The sequence below is a fragment of the Phodopus roborovskii genome, unplaced genomic scaffold (assembly GCF_943737965.1).
Source record: "Phodopus roborovskii unplaced genomic scaffold, PHOROB, whole genome shotgun sequence".
Lineage (NCBI taxonomy): Eukaryota > Metazoa > Chordata > Mammalia > Rodentia > Cricetidae > Phodopus > Phodopus roborovskii.
In genome coordinates, this window is record NW_026126515.1 from 13,127,928 (window position 1) to 13,154,697 (window position 26,770).

Here is a 26,770-nt window from a genome sequence, read left to right on the forward strand (position 1 = left end):
GGTCAGACATATTACTGGCTAGTTGTCTCTTATAAATCAACCCATTTCTATTGATCTATGTACTGCCACAAGGCTAAGGCTTACTGGTAATGCTCCAGTATGTTACTCCTTCGGGTACATGACATCTCCCTGACTCTGTCTATGTTTTCTTTGTGTCTTTGTTTGGAGTTCCCACCTAGCTAGATTCTCCATGGACATTGGCCAAGTCAGTTTTATTTTTCAACCAATAAAAACAACACTTATTTGAAGCTAACAGAAGACATCCCACATACATTAGTGATTATTTAATACCAACAACTTTAGATATGAAATTACATGTTTCCCCATACACATTAATTCATGTAATTATTTATTAGATGCATTTACATATTAAACATTTAAAATACAGAGTGGGGTTTTCAAATGGTTTTAGGATCTTAAAAATGAAATATTTGGCAAGCTACAGAATGTTGGGCAATCTTCAGTAGCTGAGTGACTATTATAATATTAGTTAGTGAAATTAATATTTTTAGTAGCTGTCACACTTCATAGAAATTCCAGGGCATATTAAGAATATTTGAAAAAAAAACTACATAAGTAAGCAACTATGTTTTAATACTCCTTAGTAAGAAACTTCTTGCAAAAATATATGGTTACATACTGAGAAGCTAAATCTCAAAATTTTAAGAGAGAAAGAGAGAAAAATGGATTAAAACAGTACTGTGAAACCTATGTTCAGACTGAACTTAAATTAGGAGTAATATTTTACTTTGGTAAGTAACTACTGAAATCATTTTATATTATCGATCACATCGAGTCAAATGCACAATTCATTCCCAAAACATTTAATGTCCAAAATTTGAAAATGACTACAATACTTACACTAACATTCTACTAAGTCAAACTTCAAGTAATTAAGAACCCAGCCATTAAAAGGCTGCCCAGTAAATCCATTAAAAAGAACAAAACAAGAAAAACAAATGCTACAGTCTTGCTTTCTTAATTGCTATGAGTTTAGGCAAAGGTTTATTTAAATTGGATAAAAATTAAATTATTTTTTGGGCTTTGAAGCTAAGTCAATACAGACAGAATAAAGTGCACATTTTGTTTCTTTTCTTTTTTAAACTTTTGGTTGATTATTTATAATTTGAATTCCTACACATCACTTTCCAAAGTCTACTGTACAATTTTTGATTCATTTTTTTCTTGTTTTTTTTTTTTCATTTTTGGGTTGTTCGTGTATCTAGAAATAAAGCAAGTGCTAATGATACCAGAGGGACCTGTGGGGGATATTCAAAAGAATCACATAGTTGGAATACCAACAAGATAGTTTATGTTCAATATAGGAATCTCTTTTTGTGGCATGCCATGTACCTTCCTGTACTGAAGATGATAGAACATAAGGGTGTAGGTTTTATCTAGACACCTGCTCAACATCTCCATGTTCAATGACATATATAATTATTGTCTTCAGCAATGCAACCTTGCTTTCAGTTTGTGTAGAGCAACCTATAGGCATGACAATAGTCTGGGTTGCTTGCAAATTGCAGTAGGGCCCCACTAGACTACCACTAAATTAGAATTAAAACAATCCTAGTACAGGAAGTTTTCTTTGGTTGTATGAGAAGGAAAACTGGGACTCTTTCCCCTCTTATATTTTGCAAATTAATTCAGACTGTTTTCATATATATAAATATTTTAGCACATTTCTATCATATTAGTTTTCCATACTATAATGCAAATACAGTTTATTAGCTGTCTCCCTCCATTTTTTCTTCTATTAACACTTTCCCCTGCTGTTGCAATCTAGCATCCACCCATAATTATCTAGTCTATTTCCCATCCCTACAAACATGTATTATTCTCTCATTTCCAGTTGTTCTTAACTTTCCTAATGCTATGACCCCTAAATATATTACTTCGTGATATGGTGACTCGAATCATAGCATTATATTCATTACATCTTAGTAACTATAAATTGCAACTTGCTAATTGCAATGTAAATATCTGTTATGCATCCCCTGTAAAATGTCATTCACCCACAAAGGGGTCTTTATCCACAGGGCGAGAAATAGTGTTCATACTGTTCATTCTAGTCTAGTTCCTTACTTTAAACCTGCAGTTCTACAAATGGTAGCTTAGTTATCATTGATGTAACAAGAAATATGAACTAATAAGTGAAGATATACCATGTTTGTATTTCTGGGAGTAACCAGTCAATAACTGATTTGACTTAAAGCCCAATCCAGCAGTAATGGAACACATACCTGATAATGCTTGAGGTACAAAGAACCACAGACTAGATAGCTTAGGCACCTAAGGTAAAATGAAATAATACTGTCCCACCCAAAGAAAAGATAAACAAACAATAATAACATGTAGTGATAAAAGAATACCTATTTTTTTTTTTTTTTAAATCCACAGAGCAGTATTACATTGGGTAAATGTGCCACATCTTCTTTACCCATTTAGCCAGTTAATGGGCATCTGGGTTGCTTCCAGGTTCTTGCTATTAAAATAATGCTACTGTGAACATAGTTGAGCACACGTCTTTGTTGCACGGATGTGGATCATTTGGGTATATACCTAAGAGCGGGATTGCTGGGTACTGTGGTTGATGATTCCCATTTTCCTGAGGAACTGCCATACTGATCTCCAAAATGGCTGTATGAGTTTGAACTCCCACCAGCAGTGGAGGAGTGTTCCCCTTTCTCCACATCCTCTCCAACATGAGTCATCATTGGTGTTTCTAATTTTAGCCATTCTGGCAGGAGGAAGATGGTATCTCAAAGAATGGAATCTTGAAATTCGCAGTCAAGTAGATGGAACTTGAAGAAACCATCCTGAATGAGGTAACCCAGTCACAAAAAGAGGAACATTTTATGTACTCATTCATATATGGATTTTAGATATAGAGCAAAGGATCACCAGCCTATAATACACACCACCATAGAAAAAACTTTGAGATACCATCTTAATCCTGCCAGAATAAAAATGAACACTCTGCCCAAAATTGGATGTCTTCATCAAATTATTCTGTTCAGTTCTCAGGGAACCCCCCAGAAGGATAGAAAATGTGTGAGATACCAAGGGTATAGGGAGCACCAAGATAACAAGGTCATCTAAATCATAAAATAAACACAAGTAGTCTCAGCTCTCAGGAATCTCATATGACTCCTTTTTTTGGACTGTTGTCTGACAATGAGCAATGCTCATATTTGTAAGGAGTACAGTTTTTCCTCCCGCTGCCAGTCTTGTCCCACTGCTGCACCAGCCCCAAATAATGCACAGAGACTCTGTATTTGGTATTATGCAGTTGGCCAGTTACTTGTTTCTTATCTGCTAGCTCTGTCTTAAGTATTAACCCATTTCTATGTATTTCCACATGGTCTTACCAAGAGTGGAGGAACGGCGGTTCTGCCTTCTCCAGACTCTCCATCTTGACTCCTCCTTACGCCTGCCTTCCTCTTTCTTCCTTGTCTCCTAGTCCCTCCTATCTTCCTTTCCTATTGGCCAACAGTGCTTTATTCATTAACCAGTATGAGAAACATTTACAGAATGACATCTCCCATCATCTCCTCTTTTTGATAAAATGAAAAGTAGGGTTTTAACCTTAACACAGGAAAATATATAACATAACAGTTATTAAGTAAGAATCACAGTTAAAAATATTTAGTCCGTTAATGTGTAGCAAGATTTAAGAAAATATTTTATTATTTATTTTATTTTTGTGAGTCTAAAGTCCTATATATAACTTATCTTTAATTTTAACTAAGGAAAACTATAACCATAACTATTTGTCTTTAACTCCTTTAAAGACCACAGAAGGATAATATATAAACTTTAGAAATGGCAGAGACATCTTGCCTTGTCAGTTACCTGAATTTTTTCTGTAATCTTTCATCTTCAGCCCATAGGTCATAGTGTGTCTGGCAGATTTTTTAGCAAAGCAGGAAACTTTAAATTGTCTTCTTGTATTGGCAGTTTGTCATTCATTTTTTTCTGTGTCCTGTAGACTGTCTGGCAGACTCTTCCATGAAGTAGGAACTCTTTAGTAATGTTCATCTTGAGTCAGCAGTCACTTTTTTTGTCTTGCATGTCCAATTTATATATCATAAACTCAAACAGTCCAGACAAGAGGAGTATCGTGTCCAAATGGCTAGTCTTGTCATATTGGAAGTAAAGTCCATAACGAGTTTCTTTAATGTCCATCTTCCTTTTTGATGTAGGTGGTGTTGCCAGGAGCAGTGTTGTCCCAATGTCAAGAAACTCTAAACCATTTTAAATGCCATATTCTGTAGGTATTTGAAAGGTTTGAAGAATGCCTATCCATCTCAAATACATCTTCAAAAGGTAAGTAACGAAACTCTAAGTTTTGACTATCATAGGTAGCTATCTCAGTCCGAATTTATACATTGTATTTCTAAATGAGCTATGTAAACACAATATCTAAACAAAAGGAGAAATATACTTATCACAAGATTGACCTTAAATTGTATCAATAAATGAAAATCCATTCCAACACAAAGTATTCATATCAGAAAAGAGGAGATGATGGGAGGTGTAGTTCTGTATATGTTTCTCATACTGGATAATGAATAAAGCACTGTTGGCCAATAGGAAAGGAAGATAGGTGGGACTAGGAGACGAGGAAAGAGGAAGTAATAAGGAGGGGTCAAGATGGAGAGTCTGGAGAAAGCAGAATGCCTGCCGGCTCCCCAGTAAGAGAAGACAATGTGAAAACACATAGATCAGCAGAAATGGGTTAATACTTAAGACAGAGCTAGCCAATAAGAAACTAGTACCGGGCCAACAGCATTGTATCAAATATAGAATCTCTGTATGTTAGTTGGGGCTAGGGCAATGGCGGGACAAGACCAGAGGCAGGAGTTCGTTACACATGTGAACTCATAGAGATGAAACAGCATGCACAGGGATTCTTGGATCTGCACCAAGTTTTCTGCATATGTGTTAAGGCTTCAAGTTTTGTGTTTTTATGGGCATCCAGAGTGTGTAAACCAGTGTGTCTCTGATATGAGTGCCTTCTCCTGTGTTCTTATCTTCTGTTGCTTTATCCTGGTCATCTTTGCTATGATTGTTTTGTCTTATTATATTCTCTTTTGCTATATTCTTATATTATTTCTTAGATGCCTGTTCTTTCCTAATGGGAGACATAAAGGGAGTAGATTTAGATGGGAGGAGGTGTGGGGAGGAACAGGGAGGAGTGGAGTGGGTAAATACAATGAGAATATAACTGTAAGAAGAATTATTTTCAATAAATACTTTCAATAAAAGGGAAAATTAAAAACAAAAACATATGTTTTATATTTATTTTTTTATTTTATTTAATTTTATATAACAAAGTCCAATTAAATGAAAACAAACATTTATACACAATATTTGGGAATTTGGGCGTCGTTCTTTCCAAGCTACTTCCTGCTGGTAAGGGGTGCTGTCGCTGTCTTGGGGGGATTCGAAGAAGATTCAGATATCCTGGCTGTAGTCTGTAGGGCTGTTTTGTCCAGCTGTTTTGAATGTAGGATTAGCTTGTACTCTGTTTCAGGCGGTCTGGCGTGATCAAACCTCATTAGTCTGGAAGGAATCCACATCTTTTCATTTTCTGTGGAAATAAAAATAGAAATCCTTTTCCCCAGTAACTTGTCCTTCAACTTAAATTTTGGAGTCAAAGCATTTTTTTTAATTTAATTTATTGTTTTACATGTCGATCCCAGTTCCCTCTCCCTCCCTACTTCCCTCCCTCCCCCCAACCCTCCCTCCCTCCTTTCCTCCCTTTTACCCTCTCTGCCCTCTCACATGCACTCTAAACACCCTCCCCTCCCATCCCCCACCCCAATTCCATGTGTAGGGGAATGCCATCCAGTTGGGGTCATGTACATCTGACAGGTCCTGTGAAGTAGGGACTAGGGCTTCTCTCCTGTCTCTAGATTAAGGCAGTTATCCCTCCATGGGGGATATGTTCGCAAAGTCCTTTTGTGCACCAGGGATACATCCTGGCTCCACTGTCTGAGGTCCCTTAGACTGCTCAGTCTTTCTGGCTGAGACCCATATTCAGGGGGGCCTGAGTCAGTCCCATGCTGGCTTCCCGGCTATCAGTCTGAGGGCCCGTTAGCTCCTCCTTGTTCAGGTAAGCTGTCTCTATGTGCTTCTGCCGCCTGGTCTTGTCCTCTCCATCTGCTTCTGGGTTCTAGTTCGACTCAGTGTTTATGTATGGGTGTTTGCTCCTATTTTCAACAGGCATTAGTTGAGGGCTCCATGGATAAGTTAGTTGTTGATCTCACTCTCCGGGAAGGGCATTTATGATAGCCTTTCCACGGAAGATGAGATTGTTAGTTGGGAGCAGTCTTGTAGTTCTCTCGACCTTTCTTTGTGTTCAATTTTATCTTCAAACCAATATTGGCTCCCTCTTTTATGTTCTCTCTCTCTGTCTCTGTCTCTCTCTCTCTTTCCTATCTTCTATTCCTAATCAGGCTCAATCTTCCTGGTCACACAGGTTTTCCTTTTCTCCCCCTCATTTTCTCCTACTTCTCTCTCCATTCGCTGTCTTCCCCCACTTCACCTGAGCTCTGGGGGACTTGTCCCTTCCCAGTTCTGTGAGGGACTTTATATGAATCTCTGATAAGATGAACATCAGTAGACGATGAAACTCAGTGCCAACTACTGAAGTCTACACATGCATGCATGGGGATGTAATTTCTTATAATCTGTACCACATTCACAGAGAGAGAGAGAGAGAGAGAGAGAGAGAGAGAGAGAGAGAGAAAACAAACACACACACTCCCAATTTGTAGGAAATCTGTGACCTATTACCATAAACACAAAATGTTCAATAAATTCCCCTGCATAACAGATCCCAAGTAAAATAAATAACATTTAAATGTGATAGAATGGTGCTATAATTCTGTGTTCAATCGCATGCTCAAATGTGTTGTTTTTTTAGCCTGAAATCATCTCTAATAAAATATTTATGCCACAAAAAAAACAAAACATATTTTTGTGTAGTAATTTTGTTGCTTAGTATATTATGTCTGATTTTTAAATATTTCTATAGTGACACTATTTTCAAACTCCAATTCGTGCACATGATTTGATAATTACATGTGAAATACTTTAAATATCTGTGATGTTATGAGCTCAGACAACTATAGTTAGCAATACTTCTCCTTAAAAAATTAGTTTTCTCAATCATAATCATAAGTTGAAATCATAGGAATTGAAATAAAAGTAACACCATTTGTCTTTTGAATTGCTAAATGAAAATATTTTAAGAAACAAAAATTTTCTATGAAAATTTAAATTGTCTTACCAGTTTACATGTAAATTGCAAAGCCACAAGTTACAAAAACAATTTCCCTTCTTTGTTGCTAAATGTACTTTGAGAGAAGCTTTCATTCCAGATGTGTGAATAATTGTTGCAATTGTCCATTTCACACAGCTCATGTCTAAATGCAGCAAGGTAATGCAGAAAGGCACAGCTAAATTGGCTCACAAAGAAGCCTGCAGTTGTTTTCACACACTGGCATGGGTTATTACCTTCTATTATGTAGCTGTGGCAATCCATATAAGAGGAAATTATGTAAGCTAGTCTATAAGTCTATTGGATCACTTGCTAAATCATGATGTTCAACATTTATGTGGTATCTCCCTCAGGTATATTATCTGGACATAACATCACTTATTTTGGTGTTGCTTGTTTTGATCAAAGGTTGGTAGGCAAACAGCACATTTTTTGATTCTGCATTGTACTTTGATTCTGCATTGCATTTTTAGGATAAGCTACTTACAAGTCTTCCAAGTCTTCTAGTTTAGGTGTGGTTTTACAGCAGCAGGCTTCTTACCATTGTGCTGATATATCCAAGGTAAAATTGCAACTCCCACATAAAAATTGGTGTCCTTTTCAGTTTCATTAGATCCCATTTATTAATTATCTTGGTGTCTGCACTACTGGTTTTCTATTCAGAAAGCTGTCTCCTCTGCCAATTGTTTCAAGGTTAGTTCATTTTTTTCTCTTCTATCAAGTTCAGTGTATCTGCATTTATGTTGAGTTCTTTGATCCACACGGACTTGACTTTTGTGTTAGGTGATGGATATAGATATATTTGCAATCTTCTATTCTATAGTTATGCTTGCACTGATAGTTGAAGATGATCTCTTTTTTTTTAACATTGTATAATTTTGGCTTCTTTGTCAAAAATCAGGTGTCCATGGGTGTATGGACTAAATTAGATACCATTGATCCACCTGTATGTTTTTATGCAAATGCCATCCTGATTTTGTTGTTATAGCTCTGCATAAGAGCCGGAAATCAGTGATGGTGATACCATTGGGAGTTCCTTTATTATACAAGATTGTTTTAGCTATCCTCGGTCTTTTGTTTTTCCATATGAAGGTGTTCTTGCAAGGTCTGTAAAGAATTGTTTTGGAACTTTAATGAGGATTGCATTGAATCAGTAGATTGTTTTTGGTAAGATGGCCATTTCACTATGTTATTCCTACTGATCCATGAGCATGGGAGATCTTTCCATCTTCTGATATCTTCTCCAATTTCTTAAAAGCTTCTGCAAGGGAAAGACACTATCAATGGGACAAAATGGCAGCCCACAATTGAGAAAAAGCTTCACCATCCCCACATCTGAAGAGGGCTGATTTCCAAAATATATTAAGAACCCAAGACACTAGACATCAAAGAATCAAATAAAACCAATTTAAACATGGTGTAATGAGCTGAACAGAGAATTCTCAACAAAAGAATCTCAAGAAGGTCAAGAAACACTTAAAAGAAATGTTCAACATCTTTAGCCAACAGGAAAATACAAATCAAAACAACTCTGAGATTCCATCTTAACACCTCTCAGAATGGCTAAGATCAAAACCACAAATGAAAACTTATGTTAGAGAGGATGCAGAGTAAGAAGAATACTCCTTCATTGCTTGTGTGAGTTCAAACTTGTACAGCCTCTTTGGAAATCAAAATTGAAATTTCTCTAAAAATTGAGAATAAATGAATGTCAAGATCCAGCTATAACACATGAGCATATACCCAAAGGATGCTCAAACATAGACAAAGATACTTGCTCAATTATGCTCATAGAAGGTAGAGGGTTTATTCTTAATATCCAGAACCTTCAAACAACCTTGATGCCACTTACCTGAAAAATGGATGAAGAAAATATGGTACATTTACACAATGGAATATTACTCAGCTGTTAAAGATCTCAACCGGTACAGTCAGAATCTGGAGTGGTATAGGGAAACAGCCACAATCTAAGAAGTGTGGATGAACTCCATCAGCTCACTGAAAAGGAGAGTCTTTCCTAGAATGTCCAGGAGATACTCCCAGTGCCAGGCTTCTAGAAACTGATTTTGTATTCTTGACCTGAAAAATGCAAAAGGAAAGCAAAATGAAGCAACCCCCCAAAAAAAACCCAAACAAACTAACAAACAAAAATTACCTATATCCACAAAGTTTATCATTCCTACCTAGATGAAAAGAAATGCTTTTGGTACATTTCACTTTTCCTCAAAATATCATCTCACTTCTGTTTAATTCTAATGGATCATAATAATTAATACTTTTGTAGTTGAGAAATATTAAGATTTGTAACATAATTTCATGACTAATATTTCAGACATAATATTGGTACCATTTAATATAAAAGTTAAAATTTATAAAATAAAACCATCATAGAAATTTGAGTGTAAAGTGTATGAACTAAAATAGGAAATAGAACTTAGAAATCGAAAAATGTCCTCCCCCCCCCTCTGCATCTGGATTCCAGTTCGGCTCAGTGTTTAGTTGTGGGTGTCTGCTTCTCTTTCCATCAGCTACTAGATGAGGGTGCTATTATGGTGGATAAGTTAGTCGTCAATTGTAAAGAGTAGATTTTCCTGCCGGTTTGGTCCCACCGACATACCAGCCCCCAATAATACACAGAGACACTGTATTAGATAAAATTTTGTTGGCCTGTTATTAGTTTCTTATCAGCTAGATCTGTCTTAAGTATTAACCCATTTCTATTAATCTAAGTATTTCCACATGGTCTTATCTTAACAGAGAGAGGGGCTGGTGTTCTTCTCTCTCCTGCCAGCAAGATACCATTCCAGGCTCCTCCTCAGACCTAGTTCCACAGTTCACTTCTGCCCCTGGCTCCACGCCCCAATGGGTGTGGTCAGTGCCTCAGAAGCAAACAACATGAATATCTCGGTACAGTCAATCTCATTATCAGGGAAGGGTATTTATGGTAGCCTTTTCACTGTTGCTCAATTTGTTAGTTGGGGTCAGTCTTGTAGGTCTCTGGACATTTCTTTAGAGTTAGTTTTTCTCTTCAAACCTATAATGGCTCTCTCTCTCTCTCTCTCTCTCTCTCTCTCTCTCTCTCACACACACACACACACACACACACACACACACACACACACACACACACCCCAGAGGAGGAGGAAGAGAAGGACAAGATCAGGCTACAGAAACATATATAAACAGCTGACTTGAACAAGGAGGAACTAATGGCTGTGCCCCCGCCCCCCCAGACTGATAGGTGGGAAACCTGCATTGGACTGACTCATACCCCCTAAACATGGATCTCAGTTAGAAGGCCTGGACAGGCTAAGGGACCTCTGACAGTGGAACCAGTACGTATCCCTGGTGCACAAAAGGACTTTGGGAGCACATCCTTCATGGAGGGATACTCCATTAGCCTAGAGGCAGTAGGGAAGACCTAGTCCCTACACCAAATGACTTGACAGATATAGATGCACCCTCCTGGAAGGAATCACCCTACATGTGTAGTGGGAGGGGTAGGAGGGGACGGTAGTTAGGGGCGTGGGAGGGTGGAAGAGAAGAAAAGAAGGAGGGAGGGACAGGCAACTGGGATCAATATGTAAAATAAAAATAAAGATGTAAATAAAGGAAATCAGAAAACATGAGTTATTTATCTTTGTACACACAAACAGATGTAACAAAATAGCTAGCTGGATCACATATACAAAATTGAAATATTATGTTAAGATTCTTTATTCCTAATGTAAAAAAATCTTCTTTATTGTATACTTTCATATATAAGACTTTCATATATTAAAATGTTTTTGGTGACCTGGAGGTAGTGGTACCTGCCTTTAATCCCAGCACTCAGGAGGCAGAAGAAGGTGGATCTTTATGACTTCAAGACCATCCTGGGTTACAGAATAAGTGCCAGGATAGACTCCAAAACTACATAGAGAATCCCTGTCTCAAAACCAAAAGCAAAAACAAAACAAAACAAGAACAACAAATGTTTCTGGTGTAATATTCATAATAAAACTAAAATATTTGAAATTTTGAAACAAAAAAATCTATTTTAAATCAAATATATATAAAAAGCAAAGTGAATCAGAATTCCAAGTTATATTTTATTGAGAATTTATATTTATTTATTTTAATATATTCTGATCACAATTCCTCCCCCCCACTCCCCTGCTATCTCCTCCCAAATCCTCCTCATCTAGTCATCCATCCATCCAATTACATACCTTACTTTTTTCTTGAGAAAACAAGCAGGCAAATAAAAACTTAAAAAAAGCAAATTAAAGTAAAAACAAGGAAAGCATGAAACATACATATCCACTCCCATACAAAAACAAACAAAAAACTAAAAACCACCAATAAGGTAAAAACAAAAAAGCCAAAACAAAAAAATATGAAGGAAGTTTCTAAACATACTGTTAAACTTTTTTTGTGTTGTCCATCCACTGCTGGGCATAGGGCCAGTCATTGAGTTTGATTTGTATATTCTGTGAAACTTCATTGGACTCCATTGGAAACTCCATATTCTCTAAATTTATAAATATTGTAGATAGCTTCTTGGATATTGATAGGAATTTGTGTACATTTTCCTTTGTCAGTGTTGGAACTTTATATTGCATAGATAGCTCCTTGTTTTAAGTAAATTTTAAATTGTTTGGTGAGAAGAGAGGATAAGGCATATTGACAATTATTATTGCCCTCCATCTTACTTCCATGAAAACTATACTAATGCCATATTTCCATAATGAAATTGAAGACAATCACTATTTAATGTTTTATAATGTATTTAAGAGTATGATTATTGTTTAGAAAGCTATGTTTGAGAACCAACTTGTTATTTGTTTTCTTTTTATGGGAAGTTGATTGATCCCTTCTAAACTTGAATAAATCAACCTCACAAGTGGCTGTTGTGAGGCTTAATCATACCCTATAATTACACTCAACTCACTCATCTTTCAAATAATAGCTGTGTCATTTGAATAGTGTTATAATATATCAGTTTTACTAAGCCACAAAAAATTTTTAGTCATAACTTAGAGTATGCAAAGTTACATTTAAAGGAACAGCGAAAGGCAAAGCTTGATAGTAAATTATCTTTTTATAAAAAGAATAATTCAATCTTATTTTTACAAATGAAATTAAAATCCAAACATTTGCTATATAGGAAACATTAATAAATTTAAGATATGGCTCACAAAGAACTTGTATCAGAAGATTATTACCCATCAAATGTTATAAAATAAATGTATCACTGAGATATTTAACATTTTAAAAGCTTTTTATAATTTTTTTTTCACCCAAGTTAAACCATTTAGTCTTATTCTATTCTCCATCTTTGTATAAAGATTTCACTATTGTTAGGTCTATGATAAGAAATTCAATACAGGAATTGTTACAATGGCTTCAAGCCAATCTCTTTAACTCTATACTCTGTTACTGTTTATTTTTAAATTTTTGTTTAGTTTTGAGTCAGAGTTTCTCTGCATTGCTTTGGAGCTTGTCCATGAACTTTCTCTGTACACCAGGCTGGCCTCATACTCACAGAGATCTGCCTGCCTCTGCCTTGAGTCCTGGGATTAAAGGTGTGTGCCACCAACATTGGTCTCTACACTCTTGTTCCAGGAGTGGACCTGGCCTCTCTATGATTCTTGTCACTGTAATTTCTTTTGTGGCTGAGATAGAACTTAAGCATTCTTGGTTTCACTTTCTGCTTAAATCTGTCTTATTTAATTGACTTATTTTTAAATTCCACATGGTAATTTTATGGTTTTATTTAATTATTAAGAATTTCATACCAGCAGGTGGTGGTGTATGCATTTAATCCCAGCAGTTGGGAGGCAGAGGAAGAGTATTTCTGTGAGTTCCAGGTTAGCCAGGTGTAGAGAGTGAATACCAGGATAGGCTTCAAAGCTACATAGAGAAACCCTGTCTCAAAAAAAAAACAAAAAACAAACAAACAAACAAAAAAAAACAAAACAAAAAAAACAAAACAATGGGGAGGGGGAAATTCATACACTATAGTTTTATATTATTCTCTTCTCCCTGGTCCCTCGCCCCTACTATCCACAAAAAATCATGTTTTGTTTTGTTTTTTGCATTCTTCAAACAAAGCAATAACAACAACAACAACAAAAAACTGACCACCAACCAAAAGCGCGTGCACACACACACAGTACACACACACACACACAGAATCTGATAGGCGGGACCCAACTAATCCTAGCTTGAGGCCTGCTCTGGAGTATGGTCAATATACTCAGTGCTACTCTACCCAGAGAGCAGATTTTCTGTCTTTATGTAGCTAAGAACCTCTAATAGTTTCCTAGTTAGGAAAGAGATTTTTTTTTTTTTTTTTTTTTGCCCACTTCCCCTTCATAAAACTGAGATGTATCTTACATGAACACATATATGTCTTGTTTGTACTGTCACTCTGTATCAATTTATATGTACTTCACACTTTTTATATATAGAAAATGTTGTTCTCTTGAAATCATGTGCCACATCTGACTCTTATAATTTCTCTCTGTCAGTTCTATATTGGCTCATGAACCAGGAGAGGAGAAGTGTTATAAAGACACTCCATATGGTCTGAGTGGTCCAAGGTCTTGTTCTCTCTATAGTCTCTGTGCAGTCATTGGTCTCCCTGTTAATTACCATCTAGTGCAGGAGTAAAGTTCTCTGATAAGAGCTGAGTGAAGCATTTATTTATGGATATAGGAGTTAGTTTTTATGCTTGCTTGTTTGAATTTTATATGCCCATTTAGCTAAATAAAAATAGGCTTTTCTCATAGTGCTTATGACAAATACAGGCTCAGTTCCTGCCTTCATTAAGAGTGTCTGACATGGATTTTACCTCATGCAGCAAGCTTTAAGTCTAATCACGATGTGGTTGGTTACACCCATAATGTAAGTGCCTCCGTTGTACCATTGGCCATGTCTCACAAGCAGATTGCTCTTTTAGCTTGGTGACATTGATGACTATTGTATAGGGCACACAAGCCAGTTAAAGATTGCATTGAAGTGAAGTCAGAAGGGTGAGTCCTGAGTTGTTGACAAAAAAAGATGATTGATTGCCTAGATCGAACCAGATAAGGTCACTGCATGAACAGCTTGTGGTCACTAGGTAAAGCATAGGGCCTTGTAGGCCTGTGATAGGCTGACCTTTATACCATTGGCTGGCTATTTTCCCTGCTCTGTGGCTTTTTCCTTTAAAAGATGCTTGCTATAGGACAATAAAGAGTTCCTGCTTTGTTTGTTTGGTTAGTTGGTTGTTTGTTTTTTGTTTGTTTGTTTGTTTTGAGACAGGGTTTCTCTGTATTGTTTTGGTGCCTGTCTTGGAACTTGCTCTGTAGACCAGGCTGGCCTCGAACTCACAGATATCTGCCTACCTGTGCCTCCTGAGTGCTGAGATTAAAGGCATATGCCACCAAGGCCAGGACATGGGTTTCTGTTTGACTAGACTCCATGCTGCATTTGATTATCTCCAGGATTCTGGGAGTCTGGGAAACAGAAGAGCAACTTACTTCACTTACCTTTCCTTGGACCCACCTCAGCTTTCTGTGATTGGGCTGAGACCCCTGCATCTTGTAATTTTCTTCACTGATGGCAAAATGTTCTACATTATTAGTACTAACCACAAATAGTTCTTGAAAGTGTCTATATGAATGACTTTTACAGGTTGTCAAAAATTTCCAGAAAGTTTCTTTATTGTGTGAATGTTACCTGCCTGTTTAAATTAATTCCTATTCTCTACTGACAATCATGTCTGTGATTACAACCATGTTCCAACAGACTCTTCTCATTACTACAGATCTGTAGTCTCAGGTTTTTCATCTCCACCATCTTCAAAGACTTAGTCTTGTCTCTGTGCTTTAGGGAGATAATTTTCAAACACTGTACTCTACTATCATCATAAAAGGAGGAATGCATTATTTGCTCTACCAAACAAACTTACGTTTGAGGAAAAAAAACTGAAAGAGAAATAGCCACACCAGGCCAATCTGTTTTTTTGTTTGTTTGGTGTGTGTGTGTGTGTGTGTGTGTGTGTGTGTGTATGTTATACCTGATATAACTTTAAATTACTCAACAGGGAAAGTATGTACCTGTCATTGCAGGTTTCTTTTTAAAATTAAGTAATTTATGTAAAAGATATTTAAAATATGTATACAAATACAGTAATAAAGATGATAATAGTACTACTGTGACTGAACTGAATCTTCAATATTGAGAAAAGTCCTTCATTGTTTAGGTAAAAAATAGATGATCTATTATTTTATCAATTAAAGGTAACACTGCACCTATTGTTTATATATGGAGATAAACCTCTACGGAAGTAGGAGTTCACCATCTATGAAGTGATATTTTATTTGGGCACAGCCTGGTAGTAGTGGTCCTATTTAATTGATATATATTAAAAAGTAGATTCCAGTTTCATCAGGTAAAATTGTCACTGAGAAGACCCTGTTTTATATCTGCCTAGTTCCTGTGATGCAAGTCCAATGAGTCATATTTAATTGACCCCTAGGGAATTCTTCAGAAAGAGCAGTTTTATAAAGAAGCCGTTTTAAATCAAGGCAATAAGTTTTGGGGAAAAAGTAGAGATAGAAATGGTATTAATAAACATTAAGCTTGCCTTCAGCATTAGAACCTTCTACTTATATGCAGTTCAGATACTGAGGCAATCTTCATTTAATGTATACCCATAAGAATTCTCTGCATACAGACATTATTGTATTGGCATCAGCCTATAATCTCTTCCCGATCCAACAGGTTTCTTCTCACATTCCTTTCCACATTTATTTTGCATAATGCATACAGATAATTTATGAATTTATCATGTCTAAGGTTGCCTTTGGACTTGTCATATTAAACTCCTCTCAGACACAAATATCAGAATACCAAAGAGGGAACAATATTTTCTAAGACTGTATCTCGACTCTAGGAGCATTTCTCCTAACCCCTCATCATTGCTTGACAATTTCTCTAAACACAAGTCAATGTTTCTATAGAAGTCTTAAGTTTTAATTTTTTTTTCAAGGGAAATGAATGTTGGTTCCTGAAACAAAGGAAATCAGATCAGGCCATATGGAGTAAATGTCACAAGTAAATATGCACTGGTTATAAAAATTTTAAGGCTGTGTTGCTAAAGTTGAGATAATGGTCCAAAGAAGAAATGAGTGTAACCATGCATTATTTAGTTTGACATTTACTTCTTTGTGAAGTGATTTGATGTTGCAGAGCCTACAAATGTTGTGTAATGCATTTGATATTTATGTAGCAATTTATATTTGTTAAAATCTTCTTGGACATTTATTGCTTTATGATTCATACTCCCAAGTGTACAACCCACTTTTTACATATTAAGGCAGAACTTTGGAAATCGATAGCTTTTTCAAGCCTAATATGTTGACAAGTTATAAATTACTGCAAGATTAAATACCCAATAGTTCTATAACTCATTGAAATTCAATACAAATTAGTCTAAGTCTCAAAGTAAGACTAACATTCATAAATATAACTATCTTATTCTTGCATGATATTCAAGAGTCCTTATTTATAGTTAACTTACTCTCAACTTCACTGAATTTGGAATCACCTCTGGATATAACTATGAGGGTTTTTTCATAGCGAATTGACTCAGGGAAAAAGACTCACCCTGAAGGTGGGTGACATAACTTCGTATGCTGGGAGGTCTAATGACTGAAAGAGGAGAGAAGAAAACAAACTGAGACTAGCATTCCTTTCTTTGCTTCATGACCTACCTAATCTTTCCTGTTGTATCTGAATGTGTTAATGACCCTGGAAACTAGGCCACGTAAATGCTTACGTTTCTCTGTGAGGTATTGTAGTCACAGCAATGAAAATTTAATAATACATGTTCAAATAGCCATATATGTTACCAGAACTTATATTTCCAAAATTCATGTTACGGCTTTAAAAATTCAGTTACTTAAGTATTTAACATCTTAAAATTTTCAGACATATTGGCAGTGTTAAAAGTAGCAGCAATGTCTGTGGATTATTTACCTAAGTTTCAAGAATGTGTTTTAATTTTACCCATTTCACAGCTGTTCCTATTAAATATTTAATAATTGATTATTTTCATGCCCAAATAAAGATATTTAGATATGTGAATGAATTTGGCTCTATCCTTTTCTTTGTGCTGTATAACAAAATTACCATGAGTATATTGGTTTTTAGGAAATCAGGCAAATTATCCAACAGCATCCTGGATGCCACACTTGTTTACAATGTTACTAGGACAAGAATATTTCTTACTTTGATAAATTTTAAAATAAGACAGTAAATTAATTTGAATGCTTTATTTTGTGGGTTAATTATACTAACTTAAAGTTTTGAGTTAAATATTTAGTAGTTTCTACTAATTAAAATTCTCTGATGTTAAATAAGAAGACATTAAATTTCTCTATTGCAAAAAATCTGCTTTTTATTTTGTTTTATTCAAATAATTCTTCATGAATAATAGGTAGCAATAACAACATTGAATAATGGATGTTTTTTTCTTTTAACAAGAAGAGATGAAAGAAAATCTTTTTATTCTTTTCATATTTATTATATTCCAATGACAGTTTTCCCTTCCTCTTCTACCCCAGTTCCTACCCTCATCTCTGCTCTCACTCAGATCCACCTCCCCTTAGAAAAGACCTGACCTCTCAGAGAGATCAAACAAACATGGCATAACAAACTACAATTAGACAACGAATATACTATCACATCAAGGCTAGAGGAAGAAGTGAGTAGAAAGAAAAGGGTCCCAGAAGTTGGCAAAAGAGGTGCTGGTGGAGGTAGAATGGGTCTTTGGGAACCAAATATAGGGCAGTTCAACAGAAAAGCTGATCACACACCTGTTCTTGTGACTCATGTGCCCTATACCTGTTATCTGTCTTGTCTGAGATAATCATTTTCAAGAAAACATTCAATTGTGATGTAGATGGCAATTTTTTATTCCAAAATGTTGTTTAAATTTATCCTTATGCAGTAGATATAAAATTTTGTGTTTCACAGACTAATCATTTGAGAATCTATTAAGCAATGAAAGCAAATGCCTTGAACAATGATTATCTTAATTGTCTCTCACCTTTCAGCCAATAATGATGCTTCTTATATTGAAATTTCTGTCATTGATAATTAGTTGACCTCTGAATGGTAACTTATCATTGCCACAAAGAGCACTGGAAATTCACATATCCATCTTTTCCCTCTCTGAAAAATGTTGATTAATTTACCTGTAAAATATACTTATTTCCAGAAACTGACAATTTCAATTTTCACTAAATCTGTGTATATGTTCATCTATGAAAAGTGTAACATGGTTTCAAGGACTCTGAGGATATTATCATTGCAGAATACAGCGCCCTTACCATGTAATCATTTAAAAATATGTCCATAAGTTACATTAGTGTCTCTTCTTTTGCAGATAGAAGCAGCTTCCTTGGCAATGGACAAAAACTGGACATAATATTTTGCATCCAGTGACTATAGTATGAAGAGGTAATTATGTGTTATTTCTGAAACTGGATCACTGAAATTATATAGTGATTGTTTTCTGCTCTCTCTCTTAGACTAATTCATTTGCAGGGGTCAGAAGAGGCTTCATGTGCCTCACCAACTTATAGGAGAGGTTGCATAGCAAGGAACTTAAGTCTCAGGCCTAGAGCCTGGATGCAATATTTTGATAGACCCTGAACTAGAATCATCAACAAATCTCTAGAATGTCTAGCAAACGGAAAGCTGTATGTGTTTATTTGTGTTTGCCCAGAAGTGATCTGGTCATTAATTTTGAACAGTAGATATATAGCCAATGTAATTCTATGACAGGATTTGAATGTGGAGAAAGTCACTAAAGATCTTCAATAATTTTTTAAAGTACAAGAGATGATCTTACTAAACTCATGTTGAGATACATATTATTAAAATAAATAAAGAAAATATGTATGAATCCAGTAAAAATTTAAACTGAGATATAAGGGTGTCTTTTTTTTTGTTGTTGTTGTTGTTTTTTTTTTTTTTTTTTTTTGAGCTTTGTAGCTGTGTAGCTTTGGAGCTTGTCCTGGAATTCACTCTGTAGACCAGGTTGGCCTTGAACTCACAGAGATCCACCTGCCTCTGCCTTCCAATCGCTAAGATTAAAGGCATGTACAGCCATTCCTGAAAAGGTTGTCATTTTTATTTCAAGAAAATTATTTATCTTTTATTTTGTGATGATATTCACTTTTCAGATAGCCCTTCTGGGAGTAATATTTGGCAAGCATGAAAAGCAGATGTATCAGAAAACTTAAATACTTTTCTTTTTGTTTATTCTTCTCTTATAGAACACATCCTGACCACAATTTCCTCTCCTTCCATCCACTATTCTTTGTTTTCCTCCATCTCTCCTCTTTCCCAGATCTATTCCATCTCTGTTTACTTTCAGAAAACAGTAGACCTCCCAGGGATATCAACTGAATATGGCACAGGAAGATGCTATACGACTAGACATAAACCCTCATATTAAGGCTGGGCAAGGCAACCTAGCAGGAGCAAAAAAAAAAAATCCAAAGTGTGGGATAATGCATCAGAGATATACCTGTTCCCACTGTAAGCAGTCCCACAATAATACCATGCTACACAGCCGTAACATATATGCAGAGACCCTAGCACAAACTCATTCAGGCTCTGTGGTTGTTGCTTCACTCTCTATAATTCTCCATGAGCTCTGCTTGTATAATTCTGTGGGCCATGTTCTCCTGGTGTCCTCAAGCCTTCTTGTTCCTAAGTTCCATCCGCTTCTTCTTCCACACGGTTTCCAGAACTCTGCCTAATGTCTCTGCATCTGCTCCCATCATCTGCCTCTCTGTTGATAATTGGACCAGAAACCAATCTATGAATAATAGAAACAATTTCATTGATTTTTTTTTGGGGGGGGGTTCCGGTTCCATTCGATACTAGTCTAGGGATCTGGGCTATCCAGCTTCCAGGTCCTAGCCCCCTAGGCATTGTTAGGCATGGTTCTCAAGTTAGAGCAGTCATTGATTGGCTGTTCTCACAAATTCTGAACCACCATTGCCCTAGTACATCTAAGGGTATTAATTCCCACATGCAAGGCTAGGAACTATTATGACTTGAACATTGCGGTAGACCATAACCAATAATAAAGAAACAGACCTCCAAAAGACTCACTCAAACATAGCAGTGGATTCAAACATGACTCCAGTAACTGGGAATGAAATTTACCTGTGTAGTTGTGTGTATATTTCCTGCAAACTAACAAATTGAAAATCATTTAGCAAAAAGCTGAAACAGCTCACTGGACTAAAGGAAACACCTCACACTCTAGTCTTACAATCCTCCAACCATGTCTTCTCTGTGCTAGACTTCCATGTTTAAACTTACAGTACCACTCTCATTCCTGGAAAAAGTAGAGCAGTTCTCTGTACAGCTCAGTATCCTCATTTAACATTTTTGTTTTTACCTGTGATAATCTGTAGATGAAGAAATTGTAGAGTAAAATAGCTGTTTCATAATAGCTATTACAATTAATTTTAATAATAACACAATGCAATTTTATAACAATGAGAGTACTTTAACACTGTTCTCAGAATATTTTACATTTCTTTGGCTTATTCATCCTTCAATAAGAATCCATTCAAGGTACACTGTAGGTAGGCACTTATGGGAATTGCTCTGTTTACCTCTCTCTCTTTCTCTCTCTCTATATATGTATATATTTACATATATATATATATATATATATATATATATATATATAGTAAAGTAAATGAAATGCAAATTGGTATGTTATAGCTCTTCAATGAAAAACACAGTATTCTTCAATCTGCTATATAATGAAATTCATTTGGAAAATCAAAGCATTTTCATTAAAACCTGAAGAAGTGATGTGTTCAGAGACATCGGCATTGAATTATTTTCCCTTCTGAGGAAAGAGAGAGATGAAGAATATCATACATTTGAAAATGAAATTATCTTCCTAAATAAAAGCCTAGTGTTGTGAAGATAGCATATCATGTTGGAATGAGTAATTTTAAACCTTGGTTCTGAGGCACTGCAAACATCTGGTCTCTTCCTTTGAATGTTTAGAATGGGAAGTCCTTTAAATGGAAGTTCCCATTAGCCTGATTAAGGTTCTAACATTGATGTTCAGAAAATAATGTACTTTCCATATATCTTTTCTTTTCTTCTAAAGAAAATAAAAACCTAAAGCTTTTCTCTTCTGGATTATTCTTTAATATATACATAACTTCTATATCTACAATAGTGTAAGTGGACATCAGTTTTCTCAGTTTGGACTGGCAAATTAATGTTAAGAGACATACATTATGCTACAACCTACTAGAGAGATACATACAAAAAAAAAAAAGGTTACCTATCACCCTATCACTCTTTATGTATATATACTCCTGGATAAAACAAACCCAGTGTTGAGCATATGAGAGATATGTACATTTTCTTGGATTTACTGCTTGCACTTTTTTCTTGTAATTAGATGTAATTGGTAAGAGCTATTGAAGACTGAGGCATGTACATAATAATATCTATGTAACAGGTTGAACCCAATTCATGGATTTCTTCTGAATTTGTTTTGCAGTGAACTCTAATCTTCTTGAGTAATATTCATCCTACACTTCATATATCAGTGACTCATTCTTCTGAAAATAGGTTTAAATGTAGGGTTCTGTGTTGGTAACATACATATTACTTATATGTGCTTCATGCGAAAATGCACTCATACAGAGTAATAGATATGTACCTCTACATTGTTAAATATATTTTTTTCCTAATGGAATAAAACAAAAACTTGAAACTGTAGGAAGTTCAAAGAGAAGGGTCAAAATCATTGATAACACTTAAAATGACTGACAGTAGAACAGAGCTCTGCTGCCCCTCTCCTTGGATAGGTTTGCAATATAACCAGCAATATTTACTCTGAGCTGGGAAAAGATTCTTGTGACTCTCATTCCCACTTCACACTACACAGTAGAATAATGTTATTTCTCTCTGCTGCCTCAAGGCAGTTAATGGATTTTATAATTATGTCAGGTCTTCATCTGTTTTATTTTAATAGGTGTGAAAGATGAAGAATCATAAGACTTTACATAATGACTCGAAATAGATTCTTAAGTTTTCCCTAACTAAATACACACACAAACACACAGACACATACACACACACACACACACACACACACACACACACACAAACACTCACACAAATATACTTTTCCTGTCTATCCTTCATTTGTTTGTTCATGTATGTGTTTATGACACAACTAATTAAAATCTTCTCAAAAATGCTGAGTACTGTACTATAAACTCTTGTGAAAGTGGATGGGATAACATTGAGTAAGCAATTGAAAAAAGACATTTATTTATTTTTCTCACAGTTTTTAAAATCATATTTTTGAGAAAGATATATGAAGAGCTGTATGGAATACACACACACACACACACACACACACACACACACACACATATATATATATATATATATGGAAATGTGATAAAAAATAATTTACTCCAAATACAGTTAGAATCTTAAATTTCATCAATCCTGTGGCTTACAAACAACATTTATTTCTGGACCTAAAATCATCATGCTTGATATATTACTGGTAGATGTTAGGAGTCACACATTGCATGACATAAACAAGCTATATATGAACAAAATACTCAGTTAAAAAAACAGCCAAGAAGTATCTAGCAAATATATAGCTAGATCTCGGTATTCAGGAGCATGTTAGGGAGCCCATATTTGATAGGGGAAATATTACCAGACTCTGGATACTGCAGGGTGTTCTCCAGCTTGAACTAAATATGGGCTATCTTCCTAAAAGTATCTCTTCTTTCTCATAGCCCTCAAGGTGTTTTGTGCCTTGACTATCACCACTGCTCTCTTGGGATAATCAGTGACATGAAAATCAGGGTTGAATTCCATCAGGTTGAAGTATAACTTGGTGGCTTGTGGTGGCATCAAGAAGACATGCATAACCACACCTGAGAGTTCAGGAGACTGTGGGTAAGCAGTTTTATGTTGGGAGAGTTGGGAAAGTTATGTGCCCTTAAGGCACAATAACTTTCTAACTCTTTTGAAGTTATAAGATCCGAGATCAAAGCTGTAGCATAATCTGTGTCCAGTGGGCATCTTCCTTCCTAATTTATAAATGACGTTCCTTCTCTTTTCCTTTACTAGATCAAATGGGTTAAGGCAGCTCCTGTATAAGGGCTTCTTGAGCCCTGCTCTTAGTGCCTAGTCTATCCCAATGGCTTTATCTCCTAGCATTACTTTGGTGATGATATTTTTACTATGATATAAACTCATATTTGACTTACTAAATAATGTTCATATTAATATCAATATAAAAGACTAAAATATTGGTATCATAACATTATTAAAGTAATTCCTCATTTTTGAGATTACAATGTAATTAGATCATTCGCTTCTTCCCTTTCCTCTTTCCTTCTCATATATCCATCTTTGATATCTCTCAAATATAGATAGATCGTCTTTATAAAATTAGATGACTAATACTTAAGAAAATAAGTGGATTCATTAGAGAACACTGTGTCTATAGTCCCATTCACTGAGAAAATTGAAACCTGAACGATGCTTCAGGCTAGGAATGAGAAAAAAAAAAACTATCTCCAAATTAGTAAGACTTATCTCCAAACAGGAAAAGAAAAAACAATGAGTGTAATATGTGGAACTAAGATGAGCAGCTTAAATCAATAGGTCAACTGACGAGATCCAGTGCTTCTAGAAGGAGGTCCTACTTCATCTTGTATCTTTGGCTCGTGTTTAGCCCATTCCATGTTGACACTCAGCAGAAGCAGTGACTTTCAGAGACCAATTAAATTCTTCAGCTCAATCCTCTTTACTTAAAGAAAAATAACACATTTCAAAGCAAGTGATTTTGGTAAATTCCTCTACCTTGAAACATCCATAGTTAATATATATATATATATATATATATACACGTATATATACATATATATACGTGTATATATATATATACACTATATATATATATATATATTGTGTGTGTGTGTGTGTATATGTTTCCATTTTTTTAAAAAACTTGAAAAAAGGTTATTTTACATGTCAATCCCAGTTCCTCATACTCCCATCCTCCCCTATCACCCTCACCAAACCCAAGCCCACCATCTTTCTGCAACCCAGGGTGGGTGAGGCCTTCCAGGGAAAGTCTTCAAAGTCTGTCATATCATTTGGAGCAGGGCTTAGGACCTGCCCCATGTGACTAGGCTTAGGGAGTATCCCTCTATGTGGGATGGGCTCCCAAAGTTAATTCCTATACTAGGAATGCATACTGATAAATTACCAGAGGCCCCGCAGACACCCACATTCAGGGGATCTGGGGTAGTCTTATGATGGCTTCTCAGCCCTCATGCTGGACTCCATGAACTCCCCCTTGTTCAGGTCAGCAGTTTCTCCAGCCTGGGTTTCTCCAGTCTGGTCTTGACCACTTTGTTCATCACTCCTCCCTGCCTGCAACTGGATTCCAGGAGAGTCTAAAATGGCTGAAAGACACTTAAGAAAGTGCTCAACATCCTTAGCCATCAGGGAAATTCAAATCAAAACAACTCTGAGATACCATCTTACTCCTTCAGAATGGCTAAAATCAAAATCACCAGAGAGTTTATGCTGGAGAAGATGTGGAGAAAGGGGTATAGTTAGTTGAGGATCAGAAAGCAGATTGGATGGGAGTTGTTGGGGGAAAAAGGAGAGGATGGGAGGGTGCAGGAACTGGGATTTACATGTAAAACTAGCTTGATTCTAATTTATATATAAAAAAATCACAAAACAACAACTAAAACAAAAAAGCTTTGGGTTGGAATTGTGATAGGGATTGCATTAAATGTATAGATTAGTTTTTGAAATTACATTTAGAAAATATCTTATTTTACATATCAATCCTACTTCCCTCCCTCCCATTCTCCTATTCCCTGTACCAACTTCCCCATCATACCCCTCATTCTCTCCCCTTCCAGGGGTGTTAATCAAAGTCTGTCAGATCATTTGGGGCAGGACCTAGGCCCTCCCCTGTGTATCTATAGTGAGAGAGAATCCCTCCATGGAGAATGGGTTCCCAAAGTCCATTTACGCACTAGGTTTAAACACTTGTTCCACTGTAGATTACTCTTGATATGATGACAAGTATTAGTATGCTAATACTAACTAATCTGTGAGTGTAGGAGATTTTCCATCCTCTGATACATTCTTCAATATCTTGAAATACTTGAAGTTTCTATCATACTAGTATTAAACTTATTTGGTTAGATTTACCCCAAGATGTTTTATGTTATTTGACAGTATTGTGTAGTGTTGTTTCTGTGAATATATTCCTCATTGTGTTTGTTATTTGTATATGGGAACACTACTAACTTTTGTGAATTATGTTTTTTTTTTAATCCAGCTACTGTGCTAAAAGTGTTTATCACTTGTAGGATTTCCCCAGTGTAATTTTAAGTATCAATTATGTATACTGTTAACATCTGCAAATAAAGATACTTGATTTCTTCCCTTCCAATTTGAATTTCCTTGCTCTCCTTTTTTATTACTGTAGCTAAGACTTCAGTTCTATATTAGATAGTTAAAAAGAGAGTGGATCACCTTGCCTTTTTTGCAACTTAAGTGAAATTGTTTTGATTTTCTCTCCATTTAAGTTGATATTCACTACAGTTTTATAGTAAATTGAACTTATTTTGTTTAGATTTTCTCTTTGTTGTCGAGCGCTGTCATCTCGCCTGCAAGAACGACGCTCAACAACAGGATTCTTCTGTAGCATAGCTTTATTGTACAGCTCTTACCACAAGATGAGGAAGGACCCCGAGGAGGAAAAAGGGCTCTGCTTATATATGCTCAGAGGAGTCCTGTCCATTACTGATTGGTGCTGCCCACGATACTCATGACAAACACCCAATGACGTGGATCATGCATGCGCATTGTCAACCTTCAGGTGGAAAAACAACCGTACCTTCCTGGCTCATGGACAGGAAACCAGCACGATCTTCAGGAGTGTCACCAGTGGCTCTCTACACTTTGTATCACAAAGCTCTCTAGGATGTTTATCATGAAGGGGTGGTTGATTTTGTCAAAGGCCTCCTGGGCACCTAATGAGATGATCATGTGATTGATTTTCTTTCAGTTTGTTTATCTGGTGGATTACTTAGACAGATTTTCTTATACTGACACATCCCTGCATCTCTGGCATGAAGCATATGTGATCATGGTGAATAATCATTTTGGAGACTTTGAACTATCACTTAGATTCAGTTTGTAACTATTTTATTGAATATTTTTACATCTATGTTCATAAGGATCAATGGTTTGTAAATTTCTTTTTATGTTGGGTCTTTTTGAAGTTTGGGTGTGAGGGTAACTCTGACCTCATTAAATAATTCGAGGAGTATTGGCTTCAAATCTTCTTTGAAAGTATGATAGAATGCCGAGAAAAAA